Genomic DNA, 23,342 nt, shown 5'->3' with positions numbered 1-23,342 from the left:
AAACTACTCCAGTATCCCTACCAAATGGGATTCCAAAGAGTCAGACATACCTGAAAAATGAGTTTTTCAATAACATGGGTGAATTATCATCCCTATTTAGGGATTCCCAAATCTACTTATTCAGTTCTAATTTGTCTTCTCAGCTCTGGCCACACATTTCTAATTGCTATTAGATGTCTTCGTATCAAACTGAATATTTCCAAAGTTGAAATCATATTTCCCATGAAACCCTCCTCCTCTTCTAACTTCCCATTCAGCTCTCTCACCTGGGCGAATGTGAGGTCTCTGTCCACTATACTACCCTGCCTTTGCTCCTTATCTATCTTCCTTAAAGGCACTTCTTCCTTGTTAGTAATCCAAGTTATACCTTCAAAGAAAGCCCTTGACTTTTCCCTCTTTCTCAACACCCCTATCTAATCAGTCATCAGATCCTGTCAATTCTACTTCCACAACACATGTCACATCTGCTTCCTTCTTTCCACTCACCCAAACATAGTCCCACCTCTTGCTTAGTAACTGCCATGGTTCTCCCTGATTCCAGAACCCCCCCATCTCCAATAAATCCTCCATATCTCTGCCAAAGTAACCTTAAGGCACAAGTCTGACCATGTCACTCCTTGCTCAAAACTTTTCAGATAAATAAAGATAAAGATAGAACACAGACACCCTCAGCATGTCATTCAAGGCCTAACATCATCTGGCACCAATTTACTTTTCTAACTTCTTTGCATTATTATCATTCCCACACTCTATATCCCAGCCAAAGTGAATTACTGGTTGTGTCCCAACCTCAACATTCCACGTCTAATTCACAAGCTTTAGTCCATGACTTGAATGAATTCCCTTCTCGTCACTTCTTAGTTTTTACATCTCTCTAAGATTCCACCCCCTCCATGAAGTTTTTTTAAAATATATTTCTCCTTGATCAGAATTTTCCCTAACCTTAAATTACCATATCCTTATCTGCAAATGTTTTGTACCTTCCTAGTAGAAAGCAAAGGACTGATTTTTTTTATTTGAATTACTAATATCTAGCTCACATGGTAAGTTCTTAATAATGATTTTTTTAAAAAATTGAATTGTTGTTGAGGATGGGTGACTACAGATCCTGGGTCAGTTACAGGTTGGACTGAATGATTTCTGAGGGAGGTCTCTTCCAATTCTGAGATTCTATTAATTTCAGACAGTGATAGGTCAGTGTGGGAGAGAGTTTTGGTGCTTTCAGATCACTAAGTTGTCTACATAACCCAACCATAAGAATAGATTTGCTAACATTCTGAGAGAATAAATAAATAGAAAGAAAAGAGACTTTCTATGTTTCTACTGTAAGACTAAATAGAGGTATTTAGAGAGCTATAATAATAAATACCAACTTATAGTTACATAATGCAAAGTATTATTCTCACAGCAACCCTACAAGGCAGACATGTTTTTAAAAATCAGTTCTGTGACTTCATTAGAACAGAAAAGTCCACTGAGAAAACTCCATCTCCCAATACAAATAGCACCTGTTCTGCAACAATTAGAAAATCTGTCATATTAAAAAATCAGTCAGTCAACAAGCATTTATTAGGTTTACATTCTGTATTAAGTACTGGGAGAGGCAAAGTGAGATGCCCAGGGTCTCACAGAGGCATCAAGGCAGGTCTTCCTGACTATTAGGCTGGCTCTCTTATCACTACAGTGGTTAGCTGCCACATGGCCCCAGAAAGACGAAGTTCTATAGTTATATAATGCAGAGTATTATTCTCACAACAGCCCTGCAAAGCAGACACCGTAAACATGTTTTTTATAAATCAGTCCTGTGATTTCATTAGAACAAAAAAGTCCGCTGAGAAAACTCCATCTCCCAGTGCAGATAGCACCTGTCTGCAATTTGTCTTAAATTATAAGCTGTCATGTTAAAGAATCAGTCAGTCAACAAGCATTTATTGGGTTTTCCTCTGTATTAAGTACTGGGAGAGGTTAAGTGAGATTCCCGGGGTCTCACACAGGCAGTGACTATTAGGCAGCTCTCTGGCCGCCATAGTGGTTAGCTGCCATATTGCATCCCAAAGGGGGCAGGATTCCCACAGGGCAGGATTTAACACCAGGAGTTTCTTGATCTTTGGACCTATCGTTGCCTACTGGACCTTTCTACCTTAATGATGTCTTCATATCAAACTGACTATTTCCAAAATTGAAATGTTTCCCATGAAGCCCCCCCTCCTTCTAACTTCGCATTCAGCTCTCTCACCAAGGCTCTTCACACCCACACCACAGTGCAAATTATAGATGCTACAGACATCTTCATTCTTCTTTTCCCCAATTTTAAAAATCATCTGTAAAAAATTCTATCCTTCCCTCCCTTCTTGAGCCAATAAGCAATCAGATATGATAATACATGTACAATTATATAAAACATTCCCCTATTAGTCATTTTCTACAAGAAGATTCGAATAAAAGAAAAAATATGAAAAAAGAAAGTGAAAAATACCCTTTTGAAAGAAAATGCCAGAGTTATGCTCCTTTGACCTAAAAAGAGGGGCGGGGCAAGGAGCCTTGGACTCGGAGGCGGAAGACCTAGAATAAATACTTGTTGAGTTGAATGAACTGACCCAGAATAGCAGTGAATTAAATACCCTGAGCGGAAAAAGAGTAGGCGTGAGGTGATGTAAAAAGAGTCCAACCTCACCTATTCAGAACTCCAGGAATGATTCTTTGAAAAGCAACTTGGCTTTAAATAGGTTGAAACTCATCAAAACTTCTGCAGAGCGAAGGAGCGAGCACTTAGTGAGGCTGCTTCCCTGGATAAGGAGCTAGTGAAAGGGGCTGATTGCTTTGCCTGCAAGGAGGGGATACTTTGTTTATAATCTCAGCCTCTGCTGCAATTGACAATCAGAGTGATTGGCACCGACTTCCACACAAAGAACCCGGGGACAATTCTGGTTCCCTATTATCTGTACTTTAGCTTCCCAGAGGTGTATGAATAGCGAGCGTGATAGAGGTATGACAGCTATTCTGTACGGCTCCAACTTTCTCACCCTTATTGATCCGGATTTCTCAATTCGCGCTCTTAAAAAAAAAAAAAAAAAAAAGCGTTCAATTCAAATTTATAGATTCCTCCGCGGAGCCCTCCAGCTCCAGCCCCACTCCCTCCTTCAGAATTTCTACTGATTTTCCGAACTGAAACGGAGGACGCAATCAGGAATCAGGAAATGGGTTTAATTTTGCTTCTGCAACTTCAAGAGCCTGGGACTGAATTAAGTCATCTCTTCTTTCTGGCCGCTTCGCCGTCTGTCCAGAAGATATGGATTCATTGATCTAGTTTTGAAAGTGTAGGCCTGAAGATACTGGTAATGGGCCCTGGAGATGGCGGGAGGAATTGGAGCTGAGAATACTTAACAGAACACAATAGCTATCAGAAAATAAATGGCGTCCCTACTTGGCCTTGGAGGGGTAGAGCTGGCTAACGTCGATGAATGGAATTTACAGAGACATTTCAGATCGATATAAAGAAAAGCGTCCTGGGGATGAGAACTTTCCCAGAATGCAGTGCAATGCCTCATGGAGCATGGGGAGCCCTGTCACTGGGGACAGTGAGCAGAGATTAGATTATCGTTTGTCAAGGCTGCCGGAGGTGGGATTCATGATTGGTGAAATAGTCCTTTGCCCATCTGTAAGTAATTCAAAAATTGTAGGGCAAAGAACAGAATGTGAATGGGGGTGGCAGGACTGATCATGACTACACCTGTACGTTTCTCAAGGACCAGGAAATCTCTCTGTGAGTCTGTTCTGACTTCAAAGGACTCTGAAGTATTTAGGGTTTTATTAGTAGCTTCCCCAGCCCAAGAAGCCCGAGTTGGGACACAGATGGATCCTATACCCTCCATCACCATCTCCATTTCCTTCTCCCACCTTCCTAACCTTGGGAGTCCAATTCATCTTGGGTGGAGCTCCTTGCAAAGGGAAGAAGCCCAGAAAGTTCCCCAAGTGGTCCAGTCACCTTACCTTCCCCAGGCCCTTTTGTTGTCAAGTTTATTAGGAGATGCTCAAAAACGTTGGGAACAGAAGGAAATTGAAAAGGAGACAGAGTAAGTAAGTATTGGAACTAATCAATTTCAACCACAAATCTTTTTTTCAGTTCTTTCAATATGGAAATGTTTGTGTCTGTTGGTATTAGTTAAGTTTGTAACAACATAAAAGTTCAAATAAAAAAGGAGTTAGGGGGTACAATATATGATCATGTCATAGGGTGAAACTTAAATAACCACATAACCACAAAGCGGAGACATGACTTCATTAGTCTTATCACTCCAGGCAATCTTAGTATCCTGGTGCTACAGAAGCTAGAAGCAAGTAAGACATCCGAGTGGGCTGGAGTGTCTAGGGCTGGGAAAGGCCTTTCTAATACATATATATATACATACATATACACTATATACATATTAGCATTACCGGCTGAAATCAGACAACTGGAATTCATTGTTTTTTATTAAAGCTTCTTCCTATATTAAAATGCAGCTGCACCTAGAAAGGTCATACGCTGGACATTCAATAACTGACACCTTAAAATGAATGAATTTATGGGATCATGCCCTAAAAACAGGCTTTCCTGTTTCCTTTTCCTGTCTCCCACAACTGTCCCTATTTTCAATCTCAAATGAATTTCAATCTCAATTTGGTTCCAATTGGTGTCCCTAATTAGAATGAAATATTTCTTTCCCTGAAATAAGGGATGTTAAACAGTGGCTGTTCTGCAGCATATTGAGTGCCTGTTGCTGAAGAAGAATTGAGGTGGGGGAAGGGAGGAAAGAATTAGTGGCAAAAGCAGAGAACTAATTTTTGTCCTATACTGTCACATGACTGCAGCCTGCATGTTAATTAAAGAAGGCTTCCAAGACTTTTTATTTTGATCATTTGCAAAAGGGCAGTCAAGTTACAATCTGGGTTTAATCTGCTTTTAATCAGCGTGAAACAATTTTGCCTGGTGCTGTGAACTACAGAAGGAAGGACCCTTGGATTTGAAGACAGAAGAGCTAGGGTTGAATGGCAGATTTGTGGCTTGCTAACTATGTGACCTTAGGCAAGTTTTTAAATCTCTCTGTTCCTCAGTTTCCTCTGATGTACATAACCCATAGCTCAGCCTTGATTCTGGCATTAAACTGGGGGCTACCCAAAATAATATCTTTCTTTGACTTGCTTTGGTCCCACCCAGAGTTTCTATTTCAAGAAATGACTTACCAGAGACAAATTTTAAAAAGTTCTCAAATACCATACAAGGACTCATGGTAATAGGGCATATCAGGTATAGGACGATCTTAATTGTATTCCATCTCCTCCAAATATATATAAAACTCATAAATGCCATTTAATATAACTTTCTTTCCATTAAGTTCCACCCTTCTCTAGAGCACTTCAGTTCTATTCTCATAGCACCATACTATGGAGTAGACTCTTTGGAAGGTGAACAAAATTTGAGTTTCAAATGGATATACTCTATGATAATTCAGTGAGACTTTGTTGCACACACACACACACACACATATACTAGAGATCATTACATGTACCCAATCTGATAGTTCAGACTCCTTTTAGAAGATTAAATAAGCTTGAGCTGCTAGATAGGCAATCTACTTCACCCAGGAATTTCTTTGTCCAAATAATTCTTTGTCCCAATGAAAAGAATTGTGCCAGGTCTTTTGCTCCCCTATGGCACAGTTTAAACCTTTCTGCTATTTCTCAGCTTCAAGAGTTACACATACTCTCTTGTCTTTCCAAGTTTGTATTGCCCAAGAATTCGCCAAACTTCTTAAAATGACTGGATTCTGGGAACTTCTTTTTTCTCCATGATATTTATATTCCCAGGAAAACTGGGTCTTGGAACTTGAAGTTGCAGGGGAAACAATCCCATTGATGGTTACAACCCAAGAAGCCCTTTTTTTTCCCTTTGGGAGGCTAAATACTGAGATAGTACCTTACCACCCAGGACCTCTCTCTCACTCTTTTCAAAGAAATGGAAGTTCAGGAACTCCCATTACTCAGCCAAGACAACAACCATTTACTAAATTGTATTATGTGCTGGGCAGTATGTTAAGTGATGGGGATTAAAGAAAGGTTTTTGGCCCTCAGGAGAGTTTATAATCTAGCAGGGCATGATGACATGCAAACAAGACGTGTGTATGTGTGTGTGTTAGATTGGAAGCACTAGCATTAAGGACAGGGAAACTTCTTTCAGAAGATGGAATTTTAGCTGAAATCTCAAGGAAGCCAGAGAAGTGAGAAAGAGAAGGAAGAAGAAGCTAGAGGGAGCAGGGGGGGAAAAAAGAATTCCCAGATATGGGGAAACACAGTGAAAATACAGAGGCAGAAGATGAAATGTATTATACAAGAAATACCCCCAAAACCAGTGTCACTTGATTGAAGAGCACGTGTTGGAGAGCTAGGTATAAAAAGCTTGGAATTCCAGAAGGGCTGTGAATGCCAAACAAAGGATTTCATATTTGATCTTAGAGGTAATAAGGATACTGGAGATGGAGTCTTTTTGTGTCTCTGTCAAGTTCCCAGTGTCTCTGTCCTAAAGCAAATATTGATGGGCTTAAGAGAGAAAGCACTAACCTCCACCCAAAATTCAGGTCTGCCCTTAGTTCAGCCATCCTTTGGTATATCTTGTAAAAAAGGGGGAAAAGTGGGAAATATCAAGTTTGCCACTGATACTTTCTTATAGGCCCAACAGAAAGAAGTCACTCCATACTCCAAGACAACCAACAGAAAATGGATCGAATCCATTCCATATGCTAACTAGTGTTACAGAAACATCCGTTAGACTTTATATTTTTCTGTGCATGTACCAAACTATATTAATCAATTAATGCAAGTAATAAAAATATTAGTCCCTTTAAGAACAAAGCAACAACTCATTTCTTAAAGATCCCAACAAATGCCTTATTCTGATGTTTGAGACAGAATTTCCAGTCAGAATCTGTGTATCTGCCTCCAAGGTGGTCATCTAGCAAACTTCTGTCAATCAGCCCTGCCTGTGAGTGAACTGGCACTAAGGAATACAGGAGTCTGTTCTGCCCAGGAGCAGGCTGATAGCTAGGGCCTCCAGTGGGTTTCTAATAATTCAAGCTATGACAATTCCTAATTAACCACATAATTTGATTGGTAGTTCTTTACATAAAAGCTATCGATAAAGTTGTTTATAATATTTTTCCACAGTAGTCAGTCCTATTAGAGAGTCCATATATGTTTATCAGTTGTGTAAGATCATACACATGTTTACTAGATCATACCATACAAGTGAGCAGCTATTATGGTGCAATGGATACTCAATGCTGGGTCTGGAGTTAGAAAGACTCATTTTCCTGAGTTCAAATTTGGCCTCAATTACTTATTAACTGTGTGATCCTTGGTAATTCACTTTACCCTGTTTGCCTCAGTTTCCTCATGTGTAAAATAGGAATAATAATATCCAAGATTATGGTGAAAAACAAAAGAAATAATTATAAAGTACTTGAACAATGACTGGCACATTGTAAGTATTATAAATGTTAGCTATTATTATTATTATTATCATTATTATTATTATTATTATCGCCTAATTAAGCATAAGACATAATCTTACTCCAAAGCAATATAGGTCATTTTGACCAAACCAGCTCCTGGTTTATCCCCACACACCTCATTCCTGTTATTTCTCCTTACCAGAGGCTCCTAAGATTGTCCCTCCCCCAAAATGTCTTACAATTATGGAGAAGCCAAATCTTCTCCAGGATGCCCACCAATTCTTTCAGGGATCCTCTGAATTCACTTATTATCTCTTAGATATAGTTGTCAATTAATCATATATTCACTTCATGTATTAACTGGTGACATCCCAGTATTATTATCATTATTATTACTATTTTAACTTAGTGGGAAGTAGCCTGGATTTGGAGTGAGAAAAACATGAGTTTGAATCCCACTTCTGACACTTATTTGATGTGTGACCCTGGTAAGTCATTTCCCCCAACTGCAAAAAAGAATAATAATAGCCCTTATCTTATAAATGAGAATCAAATAAGATAACATTTGTAAAAAGTGATTAAGCATAGTGTGTTGTAGTGTAGTGTTTATTGGAAATCCAAGTCATTTACCCCATTCAGCTTCAGTTTCCTCCATAAAACGGGGATAATATTAGTACCTATCATTAAGAGATAAATGAGATAACATATGTAAAGCATGTAGTAACCTTAAAGTGATAGATAATGCTGTTATTATTATAATTCCTGCCTTCCTCACTCCCACGTGCCCACTTTTATCTAGATTCTAAGCTCCTTTAGTAAAGGAACTTGATTTCCTACCCCAACTCTGGGTACTGGGTCTGAAGTCAGTCAGAATTGAGTTCTAATTCACTTTCACATACTAGCTGTGAATTTAAACAAATTTCTTAACCTAAGCTTGTCTCAGTTTCCTCAACGAAAATGGGGATAGAAACAACACTTACACCAAAAGAATTGATATTTACAAATGTTTGTAAAGCTCTTAGCACTGTGTTTGGCACAGAACATGTACTAAAAAAATGCCTATTCCCTTCCCCCAACCTCCAGTACCAGAAACTTAAGTATATTTGTTAAGAACCCTTCCTTTTTAGGGCCAGTGGCTGTAAATTCAGTTTAAGTAAAAGCATCAACCATTAGTCAGATTCCAAATGGAAGTAGCCTCAGGGGCAAGAGATCAGAAGGCTGGATTAGTGGATTGTAAAGAAAGGTGGAAGTCAACTGATTTAAATGGATTAACCTTTAGGGTGAATAGCTATCTATTACCTGGGACTACAGGGTCTTTATTGAGTTGAAGACTATATTTAATGAGGCATAAATTGGTAGCTGATGGGATCCCAGAGATGGAAAAAAGTAAAGACTGTCAGTTCTCCTCAAGAATGTGGAGAAAGGATGGACCCTAAAGGGAAGAGATATTGTCCCTTCTCAGGAGAAATGCCTTCCAAATGATAACTCATTTTCTCCTGGCATACTTTCATCCTCCTTCTTTTATTACTTTCCCTATTTGCTCTTCCATCATTCCAAAAGGTAGCTTCATAATCTACTCTATTGTCATTGCTTTGGTGTTCTAATAGCTAAAAACTCAATGTCTAGATAAAGATACCTCAATAAAAGTATAATAAATAAATATAATGGCTACTGAAAAACATTTGAAATCAAGACAACCCAAGTACATCAAATTGGAAACTATCTCCAACAATACAAAACTATCTCCAACAATACAAACTCCAGTTCTTACATATGTGCCTATAGTGGGCAATTCTGGTCAATGACTTCCCAGAAGCCCACTGTAGGAACACTACCCAGTGTGCTAAAGGTCTTCCTCACTTTCTCCTCCTTCTTCAGGAGGTTACCAGCTGGCTATCCCTCTGTCATCCCTTGTCCCTCCATATGACTATTCTTTCTTTCAATATCATATCTTGCCTTCAATCTCTATTTTGCTTACACCCCTCATTGCCTTTCTATTGCCATGGATGTGGTATCAATTTTTAATTGTTCAGAGACTGCTATATTCCAGGTCTTGATGCCATACAATGACCCCAGTACAATGTTTTTATTTTTTAAATGGGTCTTTGTGTACATTACATGAGGTCACTAAAGGATTTGTGTAATTTCTTGACAGCAACTTAGCCTGTTCTGCTCTCCTTCCTCCTTCTCCTCCTCTTCATCTTCAGATTCCTTTTGCAGTCTATCTGTATTGTCTATCTCAGATAGACATAATGGACAAGCCAATCCATCAATCAGTGATATTTAGAAATTCATATTTATGTAAGACTTTAAGCTTTGCAAAGTGCTTAACAAGTATCATCTCATTATATCCTCACCACAGTCCAGGGAGATAGGTTCTATTATTATCATATTTTTATAGAGGAAATTGGGGCAGATATAAAGGATTTGTCCAGGGCCACACTGGTAGTAAGAGGCTAAAGCCAAATTTTAACTCTAGACCTAGGACTCTGTTCATCATCCTGCCTGTTGCCTCTAATCAAGGCATTAGGACAATAAAGTGAAACATCAATATAAAATACACAAGGCTACGTTTACAGGATAACTAGGAATATTTTTATCTGGAGCAAAAATAGATGGGGAGAGAAGGTCAAAAGAATTATGCTGGAAAGGATCTCAGAAGCTAGCTAGTCCAACTTCCTCATAGACAGCTGAGCCAGTTGGGACTCAGGGAGGGCTTTGTGGATGGGGACAGAACAGAGGATTCAATTTGAAATCAGTCTAGGAGAGGGGATGGTCCTACCCTCAGCACTAAAGAGATTCAAGAAAGGCAGTCAGTGGAAAGATTCCACAGCCCAGATCCTGGGAAGGACGAGTTAATCTGAGGGTAGATGTATCATGGAAATCCAAAAAGCCAGTATCAGCACAGCATAGGGAGAAGCTCCTTACCTTGCCACTTAGCACCCCAATATAAAGCCTTAGTTGCCCTATACTAATTACAACTCTGTAATAACTCATAAGAATACTTTTCTGAGCATGCCTTATACTGTGTCTTACCTCCATGGTCCACAATCCAGTACTGCTAAGCACACAGAGAATAAAAAGAAAGGAAGGACTGTGGGTCATGTTCTTAAGGACCTTCCATTCTGTTTGGAGAAGCAGTTCATTGTAGTAAAAACTGTCCTAAACTGAAGAGTCAAGCATGGCTCCCAGCAACATTCCTTTCCAATCCAATCACATTACTCCCATTCACATCCTCAATGATGAGCCAAATTGGACTCTTCGTTGTTCTTTTGAGCCTCAATGCCTATGATGAGAACTATCTGAGCAGATATGTTAACCCAGATTGAGGGTAACCAATGGCCCTCTATGGGAAGACTTCCTCCAAGGAATGGTCAGATGAAAGCAATTTATTCCTATAGCCATGAAGGAGGCTGACGCAGGTCCTTGGTCAGATATCAAAGATGTCAAGGTCATCTACTCCATCCAGGGCCATAACCAGTTTAACTTGACTTGTCTTCTTGTCCACTTGGTATAACTCTGGAAGAGAAACTAAGACTGATAACTTTGCCCAAATCTGCCTCATTTAAACCCAATTGCTGCTGAGTCAAGACAGCACCTAAGATATCACTCCTTGACTATCGGTTCTCTTTGAAAACAAAGGACAAATAATAGTACTATCTCTTCTTCTGCTGTAAAGTCCTCCAGAACTGGGACCACCATCTTCTTCAAATTTGTTTTTCTAACTCAGGGAAATGTCTTGCACATTGTAAGTAGTCAGCAAATATCTGGTGGAGAAATAAATGAATAAATAACTTCTATTAAATCACTCGATTTCTCTGGGCTTCAGGTTCCTTTCCTATAAAAGCAGATAAAACAAGATCAGGGAGTCTTAACCTTTTTGTGTACCCTGGAGCCATTTGTTGAAATCTGATGAGAGTAATGGTAAATTGATAAAACTTATGGACTCCTCCAAATAGTGTTTTTAAATGCATGAAATAAAATTCATAAGATTACTAAGAAAACTATATTGAAATCATTATCAAAATATATATATATGTATATATATTTTTAAATCAAGACTTTGTCTTAAGGACTGCTCAAACCAGACAATCCCCAATACTTCTACCTTCAACATTCTATGATCCTCTTGTCTCATCTAAATTGCAAACTTTGAGGATAGAAATCTCTTAAAAACACCTCTATATCCAGCAATTTATTTGCTACCAATAATAATGATAAGAAGAAAAGTATTGCCCCCAATATACACTCCTGATTCTCCCAAATTCTGGCAAGCCCTTTGAAGGAGCAACTCCTCCTCTAGAGAGCTGCTCCTTTTTAATTAATCCTCTCTGAAATTAGAATCTCTGAATTAGATCCTCTCTGAAATCAGTGATCCAAGAATTGGAGCTAGAAGGAACCCTAGATATCATCAAATCTAACTCTCCTCCCCATTTTACAGAAGAGGAAACTGAGGACCAGAGAGGTTGAATTGCTTGCTTGGAGACATCCAGTGATAAATTGGGGGTGAGGGAGGTGCAGATTTTGAATTTAGGGATTGCTGACTCCCAAATAAAGTATTTTATCCAGCACAGCTTCACTTTGTCTTTCTGCTTCTAACAATATGCTCACTGAAGCCTCCCCAAAAGGAAGTAGATAGAATAACTATCCCTCCCCTATTCAGTAAATAAATGAAATAACACTTCCTCCTCCTTTTCAATAAATCAGTGAATCAATTAGAATAATATGACTCAGCTACTCCTCTGGGGCCAGAGGAGCTCCAGCCTCCAGTAGCCTGTCACTATCACATGAACATTCAGATTGTTAATTGATTGTTATTATACATTAAGGTCACTTCTCAGAGTTCGGGGAGATCCCTGATCCTCCTTTTCTTTTTAACTCCACTGGAGATGCTGAAGGCCTGAGCTAAGTCACGTAACACCTCTGATGGGGAGGAGGGAAGAAAAGAACACCTCTTTGGATTACATTGAGGATTGACAGGATTACTCCTGCCCTCGTTAAAGCTTGGTTTGAGCTTGATGGGGGGAAGAGTGGGGGGGGGAGAAAAAAGTGGGAAAGGTTAGAGGGGAAAGGTCAGAAGATTACTCGTTGGGGCCCACTGATCCCAAGAATTCAACTGCCAAAAAGATGTCCTTGCACAAAGGAAAATGACCCCAAGAATCCTAAGGAGAGGTTTGTTTTTTCAAATGAGGTGAATATTGAAATCTTAACTGGAGAACTCACAAATGGGCATCTTGGCAGATACCTTTGTTAAAAAAAAAAAAAAAAAAGCCTAATCTGACAGCTAAATGCAATGTATACAAATATTCTTCTGGGTTAGAATGGCTGAACAAAGCCCATTAGCAAATTTAAATGAATTCTGCTCTCCACCTTGGAATACACACTCTATCTGTTACTTCCTGATCTCAGGGGAAATATCTCACGGTTTCTGTCAGTCAACTGCTTGGATGCTCAGGAGTTTACCAACCACATTACATTTATTGATTTTTGATGAATGACACATCTCTCTGGGCTATTATGGTTTTGTTTCCAAACCTTATTTAATTGTTTGACTTTTTTTTTTCCCAGAGAAATAGATGCAAAATGTTTATTCTCCAAAGGCAGTAAACAGAGATCTCAGGTCTAGTTTCTATGACAACCCCACTTGATACAGCAAACCTAGATTATCTCTAATGACAGACATGAAGTTTAAATTGCTTATTCTGAGCAAATAGTGCACTGTTGACCTTTTATTGAAAAGTGGAACACAAGGTGATTAGCATAATGGGCTTTATTAAAAAATGGGGGGAAAAAGGGGGACTTGCAAGCATTAGGGGCTAATGATCAACGCCAGTGCTAATGGCGAACAAACTCTTCCCTCTAGCTCACAGGACAGAGAGCTTTGAAAATGAAGATTTCCCATCTATCATTTCCAAATCCAGCAAGATTGGTGGTTATAATTACACTAAAGAGTTTTCAAATAACACTTGCTGCTTCTGTTATTTATTCATTCTGGTCTTAGAGGGAGGGAGTAGAAACAGGAGAAAATTGGGTAGAAAACAACTACCAGCACTCTGTCAAGTAAGATAACTCCTAAAGAAATTATGCCTTTTATCCCCAGTTCCATCAGATAGGAAAGCTGCAGGAAAATGTATTCCATCCTGAAATCTGTTTCCTTCAACAGAAAGACACAGCTCCTAAGCAGTGTTTTCACAGGCTCAGGTTAAAGCCCCAGGTCGCCATGCACCAAGTTTGCCATTCATTCATTCATTCAAGCATGCATGCATGCATGAATCAAACATTAATTAAAGATCTATTGTGCTGGGCACTGGGGGAGTTATATGCAAAGTTTAGATAAGAAAGACCCATGTCCCTGTTGTCATGGAGTTTACAATTTACCAGGGTAAAAAGACACAGTCAGATAACCATAATACACAATAGCCATACAATCACAGATTTAGAGTTAAAATCCATCTTACAGATTTTTTTTAACAGATTGGGAAACTGAGGGGAGAAGGGAGAAGGGACTCATTCAAAATCACAAAGCTAGTAAATAATAGGAGTCCCACTGTACCTTTCCCACTGTACCACCAATTTCAGGTATCTAGGTTTGTTTTTCAACTCATTTCTTTCTGTATTAGATCTCCAAAGAGATCTGAATCCTTTGGGATTGCTCCTCTTTTTAAATACTGTTATGGCAGTAACAGTAATGATTTTTTTTCCCTAAAAAATGTGAACAATAAATCCATCAGTACTTTGGCCAGGTGTAAAACAATAATAATCATAACTGATGTTCATATGGCCTTTTGCATGGTTTTTTTTCATTTCAAATAAAATACAATGCCATAAGGGAATGAGAGAAGTCTCTGCCTCCTCAATTCCCTTCTATGCTTTTGCAACAAATTGCTCACATACGGTATACGAATTATCACATTCCTATTTGTATTAGCATTATGAGTGTATATGTCTTATCTCCTCTGCCAGTGTTTCATTCATTCATCCTCCAAATTATTTTTTATTTTTTTATTTGACTAAGTGCAAAGCACATTGTTTAGTAACAGAGTGCTGAACTCAGAGTTAGGACAGATTTGTGTTCCAATTTTCCTGCTGATACTGTGTAGTCATAGGCAGATCTCTGAGGTTTATTTCAGAGGATGAAACGAGACTGGAAACTTTGATGTGCTTCCTCAATGTCAGCAGTTCTTATTACTAGATACTGGGGAGCACACAGAAATAAATTAGCCCCAGTTCCTGCCTTCAAGGAGCTTATGGTAAAGTAATAACAAGTGGATGGTACCAATTGGTATGCTGGATTTGGAGTCAGAGACTGAGTGCAAAATGGAAATAATAATAGCACCTTCCTCACAATATTGTCATGAATGAAAAAAACATGTAAAGCATTTTGCAAACTCTAACTCACCCTATAAATGCTAGCGATCATTATCATCTTCACAGAGGAGATTATGCATAAAAGTTGTATCCAGTGCAATGAGATCTGATAAAGGAGAGAGGAGCCCTTCTGGGAAGATCAGGGAAATTTGCATGGAGGCAGCCCCATTTGAGCTAAAATTTGAAAGATGAGTACTATTGTCATTGGGGGAAATGACAAGATCGCCTCCCTGAACAAAGCAAGGACTTAAATGTTTATCAAATTTGAAATATGGTCACAGTTCTATGTCCAAACCCCTCCTCCCATGGCTCTCTAAGAATTGGGTCTCCCTGAGGCAGAGATCAGGAAACCTGGAAATGGCCACGGAAATCCTTTTGGCAAAGCAGAAACAATTTACCAAAGTCAGAGGCAGAGCAGGCTCTCTAGCTTAAGCATGTATATAATTCCCATTAGCGTTAATGGGAGCAACATGGACCTCCAGGGGATAATCGACCCTTTAAGTGCTTCCTTCCCTTCAGTATTCTGCAGCCCCATAAGTCATTTCCTTCCTTTTTCACATCCAGTGTAAATAGTAGCACATACATGCATCAGTCTGGTTTCTGAATGGACAACCTCAATACTCTTGCAACCATTCAATAAATGCTACTAAAGAGAAAGTCCAATCCAAAGGAAGATTAAAAAACTGGGGTAAATGAGATCTTATTTAGTAAATTTGCTCATAGTCATTGATGTCTCACTATCAAGTCAAAGGGAGTAAATAAAGGAGTTGCAAAAAGGGCGGAAATGGACCTCATAAAAAAGGGAGGAACCAGATGGCTGAAGAGGTCAGTTATTGGACAGAGACGTCTGCTCTGAGTCAGCAGTTCTTAACTTTTTTTGTGGCACAGATCCTTTTGAAATTCCACTGAAGCCTATGAACTAATTCTTGGCATAAAGTTTTAAAATACATATAATACATAAGATTACGAAGAAAATCACATATCTTAATAATATTGATAATAATAGCTAGCATGGAACATAATGCTTCAAGATTTGAAAAGCTCTTTATATATGTTATCTCATTTGATGATCACTATAATCCTGGGAGGAAGATACCATTTATCCCTTTCTACAGATGAGGAAAGTGAGTCACAGAAAAATCAAGGAATTTGTCCAGAGTCATACAGTAAATGTCTGAGACAAGACTTAAATTCATGTCTATCCTGATTTTAAATTCAGTACTCTATGTACTATGCCACTTAATTACACCATGCATACTCATCAAGATATATTTTTGAAAAACATTGTTCATGAGCCCAAGTTAAGAACTCTTATTCTGAATTATCAGTCAAGCAGGGATCAGGGAAAAAGAATGAAAGGTAATTCAGACACTAATGCACTGTTGATGGCGCTGTGAACTGGGCCAACCATTCTGGAGAACAATTTAGAACCTGTACAAAAGGCTATAAAACCATGCATATCCTTTGACCCACTACTAAATCTGTACCCCCAAAGAGATCAAAGAAAAAGAACCTACATGCACATTTATAGCACTTTTTTGTGAGGGCAAAGAATTGGAAATTGAAATGATGCTCATCAGTTGAGGAATGACCAAAAAAATTGTGGTATATGATTCTGGTGGAACATTATTAAATAATGATCAGGACACTGTCAGAAAAACCTGGACTTACACAAACTGATGCAAAGTGAAAAGAGCAGTACCAGGAGAACATTGTTTATACAGTGACAGCAATATTGCATGATGATCAACTGTAAATGATTTTGCTGTTCTCAGCAATTCAAAGTTTCAAAATAATTCCAAAGGACGCATGATGAAAAGTAATATCCATCTCTAGAAAAAGAACTGATGGACTCTGAATGTCTGAATGCAGATTGAAACATACTTTTTTAATACTTTATTTTTCTTGAGTTTGCAGGGTTTTTTCTGTGTGTTTTTTTGTTTTTGTTTTTTTACAACATCACTAATACGGAAATGTTTTGCATGACTGTGCATATTTAACCTATATCAGATTACTTACCTTCTCAAATGGGGGGAGAGGGGGAAGAAGGAAAGAGAAAGGGAAAGAATATGAATCAAAATTTTAAATTGTTTTTATATGTAAATAAATTTTTTAAATTTAATTTTATTTTTTATTAATTTTATAATTTTAACATTTTATTTGACAGTACGTATGCATAGATAATTTTTTTTTACAACATTATCCCTTGTACTCCCTTCTGTTCCGAATTTTTCCCCTCCTTCCCTCCACCCCTTTCCCTAGATGGCAGGCATTCCCATACATATTAAATATAGTATATGCTAGGTACAATATATATGTGCAGAACCGAATTTTGTTGTTGTTGTTGCAAAGGAAGAATTGGATTCGGAAGCTAAAAATAATCTTGGAAGAAAAAAAAAATGCTCACAGTTTACACTCATTTCCCAGTGTTCCTTTTCTGGATGTAGCTGGTTCTGTCCATCATTGATCAATTGGAATTGGATTAGTTCTTCTCTATGTTGAAGATATCCACTTCCATCAGAATACATCCTCATACAGTATCATTGTTGAAGTGTATAATGATCTCCTGGTTCTGCTCCTTTCACTCAGCATCAGTTGATGTAAGTCTCTCCAGGCCTTTCTGAAATTATCCTGCCGATCATTTCTTACAGAACAATAATATTCCATATCATTCATATACCATAATTTACCCAACCATTCTCCAATTGATGGACATCCATTCATCTTCCAGTTTCTAGCCACTACGAAAAGGGCTGCCACAAACATTTTGGCACATACAGGTCCCTTTCCCTTCTTTAGTATTTCCTTGAAAAAAAATTTTTAAAAGAAAATATTAAATCAAAACAATTTTAAAAGTTTAAATAGTTTTATAACACTACTATTGGAGCAAATCTAGCCTCAGACACTTTACTAGCTTTGTGGGTCTGGGCAAGTCATTACATTTTGTCTATCTCAATTTCCTCAACTGTAAAACAGAAATAATAATAGAAACTACTTCCCAAGTTTGTTGTGAGAACTTCTTGAAATAATATTTACAATATTTGGCATTTAGTAGCCACTTAATAAATGCTTGTTCCCTTCCCCCTAATTTACTATACTTACTTGTCTTATAAGCTAACTGTGGCCCAGACTTTTTTCTATATGAAATTGTGGTTTGGGAAAGAAGATAATTTTTTAGTCTAGTCTCATGACACGATTCTTGAAACACATCCCATCTTCTTGTCTTTATTTATGCCATTCCCTGGGACAAGGATATTATTCTTTCATGCAGATTTCTGTGTAATGAAATCCTTCCTAGTCTTCAAGGCCTAGATCAACTGCCACATGGAGGCAGAACCTTTCTTTCTGTCTCCATCTTCCTACCTAAGAATGATACTTCTTCTTCTTCTTCTTCTTTTTTTTTTTTTTTTTTTTTTTTTTTTTTTTTTTTTTAAGATTCCAGAAGCATTTTTAGGCAACTAAGTGGCCCAATGGATAGAGCATTGGGCCTGGAGTCACAAAGCCTCATTTTCTCAAGTCCAAAAATGGCCTCAGTCACTCACTAACTGTGCGACCCTAAGACTCTGGAGAGCTCTAACCATTAGGATATATATATCTGACATTAAGCCAAAATTTGCCTCTGAACAGCTTCCACTATCATTCCTCCTTCTGTTCTCTTGGACCCAACAAAAAAGTGTAATCCTTCTTTAATATGATAACCCTTCAAATACTTTTTCCATTACAAAAAAAGACTTCATTGTTTCTTCTATTTGGATGGCTGCATTCAAAAAGATCATCTTTTCTTTCCTGTCTACTTCCTTTAGAACTACACTTCCCCAAACTCTTCCCCTTAGACAGAATCTGAACTCACGGGTCTCTCAGCCAATCAGGGGTTGCCACTCTCCTGCGTATTGTTGGTACTCAATACTTAGCTTAAGGCTGTCACTATCCATATGTAAGAAGAGAAAATGTCACTATCCATATGTAAGAAGACAAAATCCCATCCGATACTTCTGCCAAACCTTTAGGCCAACTGAAATATCTAAATATTTCCTTTAAAACCTAGTTCAGTAATGATGGACCAAATGCTAAGTAACCATATTTTTAACCCTCTTGAAAACTAAGGGGAAGGATGCAGTGGATAGAACATCTGTCCTACAGTAAGAGTTCTATTGGAGCATCATACATTTACTAGTTATGTGACCCTGAGCAAGTCATTTAACCTCAATTGTGTCCCCTCCAAAAACAACAACCAAAAAAAAAAAAAAAAAACCCAAAACAAAACAAAACAAAAAACAAAAACAAAAACCAAGGGGAGAAAACATGCTATTCTACTTTTGCATGATTCCAGTAGGTTTGGATTCAAACATAGTGTCCAGGGGCCAGTGTCACTTAAAGCAGGGATTGAAATATATCTTGGTATCTTAAAAGACCATGGTTGTCTTTTTCCAAAACACACACACACACACACACACATGCCCCCTAATATCAATTGTCCTTGTCTGGCTTTTCACTTGCCCTACAGGCTTGTTTGATGCAGGGAATGAAACATAAATTGATATGAATATAAAACTGAACTAGATAATCTTTTTAAAAACTCCTTCAAAGTCTACTATTCCTTTAGTCAATATGTACATTTTTCAGGGGCTAAACAAGATTAGATACCAATATTTTTAACTGATTGTGAAATCAGTGAAACAGTGGTACAGGGAGGAATATGAACGTCAATCATAAATAGCATGTACTCCTAGAAAAGCTAAAATTCAAAGTAAAAAATGTAAAGTGAGTTTTTATAGGGATCTGATATAATTATTTAATAATAATAAGCTCACATTTACATAGCATTTTATAAATATTGTCTTATTTGATCCTCACCACAACCCTGGGGGATATATGATCTACAATTTATAGGTGAGGAAACTGAGACTAAGAGAAAGAAATTAAATGACTTGTATAAAGTCACATACTTCACTAGAAACTGTCTGAAGTCACATTTCAATGTAGGTCTTCATGACTTCAGGTCCAGTGCTCTATCCGCTGTGCTACCTAGCAAATATTATCTTGTTTCGTGCCATACAGTAACCTATTTACCCTAGCCATAAAGCACATTCTGTTCTTATAATCTTGTCAAAAAAAGGGAAATGAGATTACTTTGGTGTGACTAGCTCTTGATAAAACCATACTAGTCCTGTGAGATAACCATTTTCCTTTCTAAAAGTTTACTCATTTTCCAGGAATCCAAATCAAACTCATTAGCCTATATTGGCAGACTCCATTCTCTTATCTTTAAAAAAAAAAATTCATGTTTTAGTCTTTCTCTAGCTCTGTCACAACTGTCCCATCCTCCAGGATCTTTCAAAGATCACTGATTAGTAGTGATCATGCTAGCCAGTTCTCTTGGTCATATATTTTCAGTGTTTACAACATAAGTGCTAGATGTTGTCAAAGGATTTTTGTTCACTTCTTGATATAAGTTGTTCTGATGTTTGTCTGCTTAACTATGCATTCTCTGTGCAATGTCAAAATCATCCTTGTATCCCTGCAAATTTGCACCCTTGCAAATTCAACTTGAAAATAATTATATATTGCTATTGTCTAAATAATTGTTGAGATTAACTGAACTCTGAAAGGCTAAGTAAAGGGGCTAATATCTGCATTAGTAGAGGTGTAGCCATTCCAAAACTGAATCTTGAAGAAGTATACGTGTCCATCCTTCTTGTCATATTATAAGTTCTAAGAAGGCAAGCATTATCTCTTTCTATAATCTCCGTACCTCCTTTAGTAACTGGCCCGAGACTCTCCTCAACAGAGGTCAAATAACTCTGTCAAAAAGGAAATGAGTTTCATCTGCTAGGGTTAATAAATACTTGTTGAGTTGAATTGACTCATATTCAACCTCAAAATTTCTTTTTCCTCAATAGCAGGTTTTTTTTGTCCCTCTTGAATTATTCTGGTAATTGCTTCACCTTTCCCCTTCAACTCATGGCAAAAGATTGAACTTTTTGTGCTGTTCTATTACCAGGGAAATGGCAATAAATTCATTCATTGGAACCCATTTACACTTCTGGTTTCATCTGTAATTATTTACTTGGTTTCACTCTCTATAGCTATTGCTTCCTACTATAAGACAAAATGTTGTAATAGAAGTTTGAGAACTGACTGTCATTATAGGATTTGTATTTAGATTAGATTAGATAGGAGTTATGTTTGGAGAGATAATCAGTCCCTCATTATGATGACTATGATTGGAATTGTCTTGATTTTTAATTCAGAGGGGGGACTTTAATCATGACAGGGAGTTTTAAGATAGATAATACAGCCTTCAAGAGGCTGACTGGGAAGAAGGGGAGGGTAAACTTGAGTTAATAAGTTGAAATGGAAAATATTGGCCACCAATAGTAGAAACAAAGAAGACAAGTCAAAAGGAGGTGGAAGTTTTAGCAGAAAAGAGAGAGATCAAGGTGAGTCATGGAAAACAGAGAACTGGAGCTAAAATTTTTTGTTAAATTCACCTCTTCAAGGACTGAGAGAAGTTCAAAAAAAATCTTATTTTCCTCAATTTCTCCCCATCATCCCTGTCAAATAATATACACAAATATATTCTATATTTGTTTTTTACCAAAATATTTTCTTTATCCCAATTTTGCCTCAAATAAAAAGAGACCAAGAGTTAGCTAAAGAAACTCAAAAACTTAAATTAGGGCACAGAGCCAAACTTTAGTTTGGGCTGTTAGGGATTTTCCTAATGGGATTCTGAGCTATTTTAATTGTGACTTTCCATCTGATATGAACAGCAGAGAAGGAAAACATGTGAAACTTGAGGGCCATCATATTGTCTCCAGTTAAAAAAGGAACGGTGGCAGTTTGATTGATTAACTCTCCAGAAAAGGGGTATAGTCAAGGAAAGGTGAAAGCCAAAGAGAAGATCACTTCCAAAAGCCTGGAAAAGATTTGGCTTTGCCCATAGAAAGGAAGGGAAAGCAGAAAGAATCAACCAACTTCCTACATCCCAAAGAAGCATAGATCATGTTACATAAATGTGAATTGTGGAATTCTACGAAGATCCCTAGGATGTTGGCCAAAAACATCAGTTAGGGGTTATAATCCTAGTCCCACTGTACAGTCTTCACAATCACAATAAAAACTGACACATCTGTAAAATGAGGAGTTTAAACTAGATAGTCTCTTCCACTCCCAACATTTCCTTTTCACAGTACATCCATCTTGCATTTTACAGGACCAGCTCCAGTCAACATTTCCACGAATTACAGTTCTTTAGAAGGCACAGCCCATTATTTGAGCTAACATATCATTTGCCTTCACAACAGAACTGCAAACAGGCCCCTAATGAATGCATTTGCTAATAGCTATTCCCTGTTTGCAGACTTTAACCCGAGTTCAGTGTTTAACCTGACAAAGAAGACAGTTTTCTGGAGTATCACTAACAGCTTCTTTGAAAGAAACAGAGGATTCCATAGGGACAGAGCTGGCTGGCATGTTGGGGTTTTCAACATTAGGCTTTGGAATGAGGCTCCCTGATCATTCCCCAAAAGCTGGGCTTCCCCCCCTACTCCCCAGTATCAAAAGAAAGCTGCCATTTCCCGGAGTTTAGCAAAGACAACCATCTGAGTTTTCCCTTGTCACCAGTCTGTTTGTTACCCTATTAGTTAATTGAGTTATTACTACACTGTGATGTAAGTGCACATAATTTTTTCTTATTTCACTGAAGCAAACATTCTCTCCATAGTGAAAACACCAGGTTCCTGCAGGAAGCCAGAGCTGAGACGCATTTTGCTTTGAAACATGCTTTCCCATTAGAACCCAGATGTGCACAGCCTTAAGTCCCTATGCAGGCGTTCTCTGAAATGTAACTTGGTTTGTAAAAGGGCAGGCTGCAAACCAAGTTTTCCCCTGTCATGTGAGAAGGATTGCCTTGAGATATCAAAAACCCATTACAGCCAAGCCACATCCTGGCTTTCCCATAAAGGGAAGGAGGATTACAGGTCCTAATCTTCACATCTGTTCTTACATTTTAAAAAAAAGAGAGAACCCTGTGACCTAATGCTCCAGATGCAATGGGGCAAGAACAAAATGGGTAAGACTGGCACCATGGGAAGAAGGAAACTTGAGCCGATTGATACTTGATAGCTCCTTTCCTATGGACAAAACATGCCCTCAGAATTCCTTTCCCTCCCTGGAAGCCTACTTCAAGGCAGAGTGCTGGATGGCCCCAGAGCCCAGGAGTGGTATCCCATTCTTTATTTTGCTTTCCTCTGGGTCTCTGTCTCTCTTTCTTCTGTGTCTGACTCTCCTCTTTCCTGCCAGCATTTTTTTAATAACATCTGATCTTTTCTCTTGGTGTCCTGCCTAATATTCCTTTCACTTCACTCGACCTCAGCCTTTTGTCAAGTGGCACCATCTGTCCATGATGCCCTTAGAAAAACAGTCTGGATATAGTTGGAAAAGTTCCAGACTCAGGTCAAGAGAGCTGAAAGAGATGTGACCTTT

The sequence above is a fragment of the Sminthopsis crassicaudata genome, chromosome 2 (genome assembly GCF_048593235.1).
Source record: "Sminthopsis crassicaudata isolate SCR6 chromosome 2, ASM4859323v1, whole genome shotgun sequence".
NCBI lineage: Eukaryota > Metazoa > Chordata > Mammalia > Dasyuromorphia > Dasyuridae > Sminthopsis > Sminthopsis crassicaudata.
Note: the sequence above shows the minus strand (reverse complement) of the source record.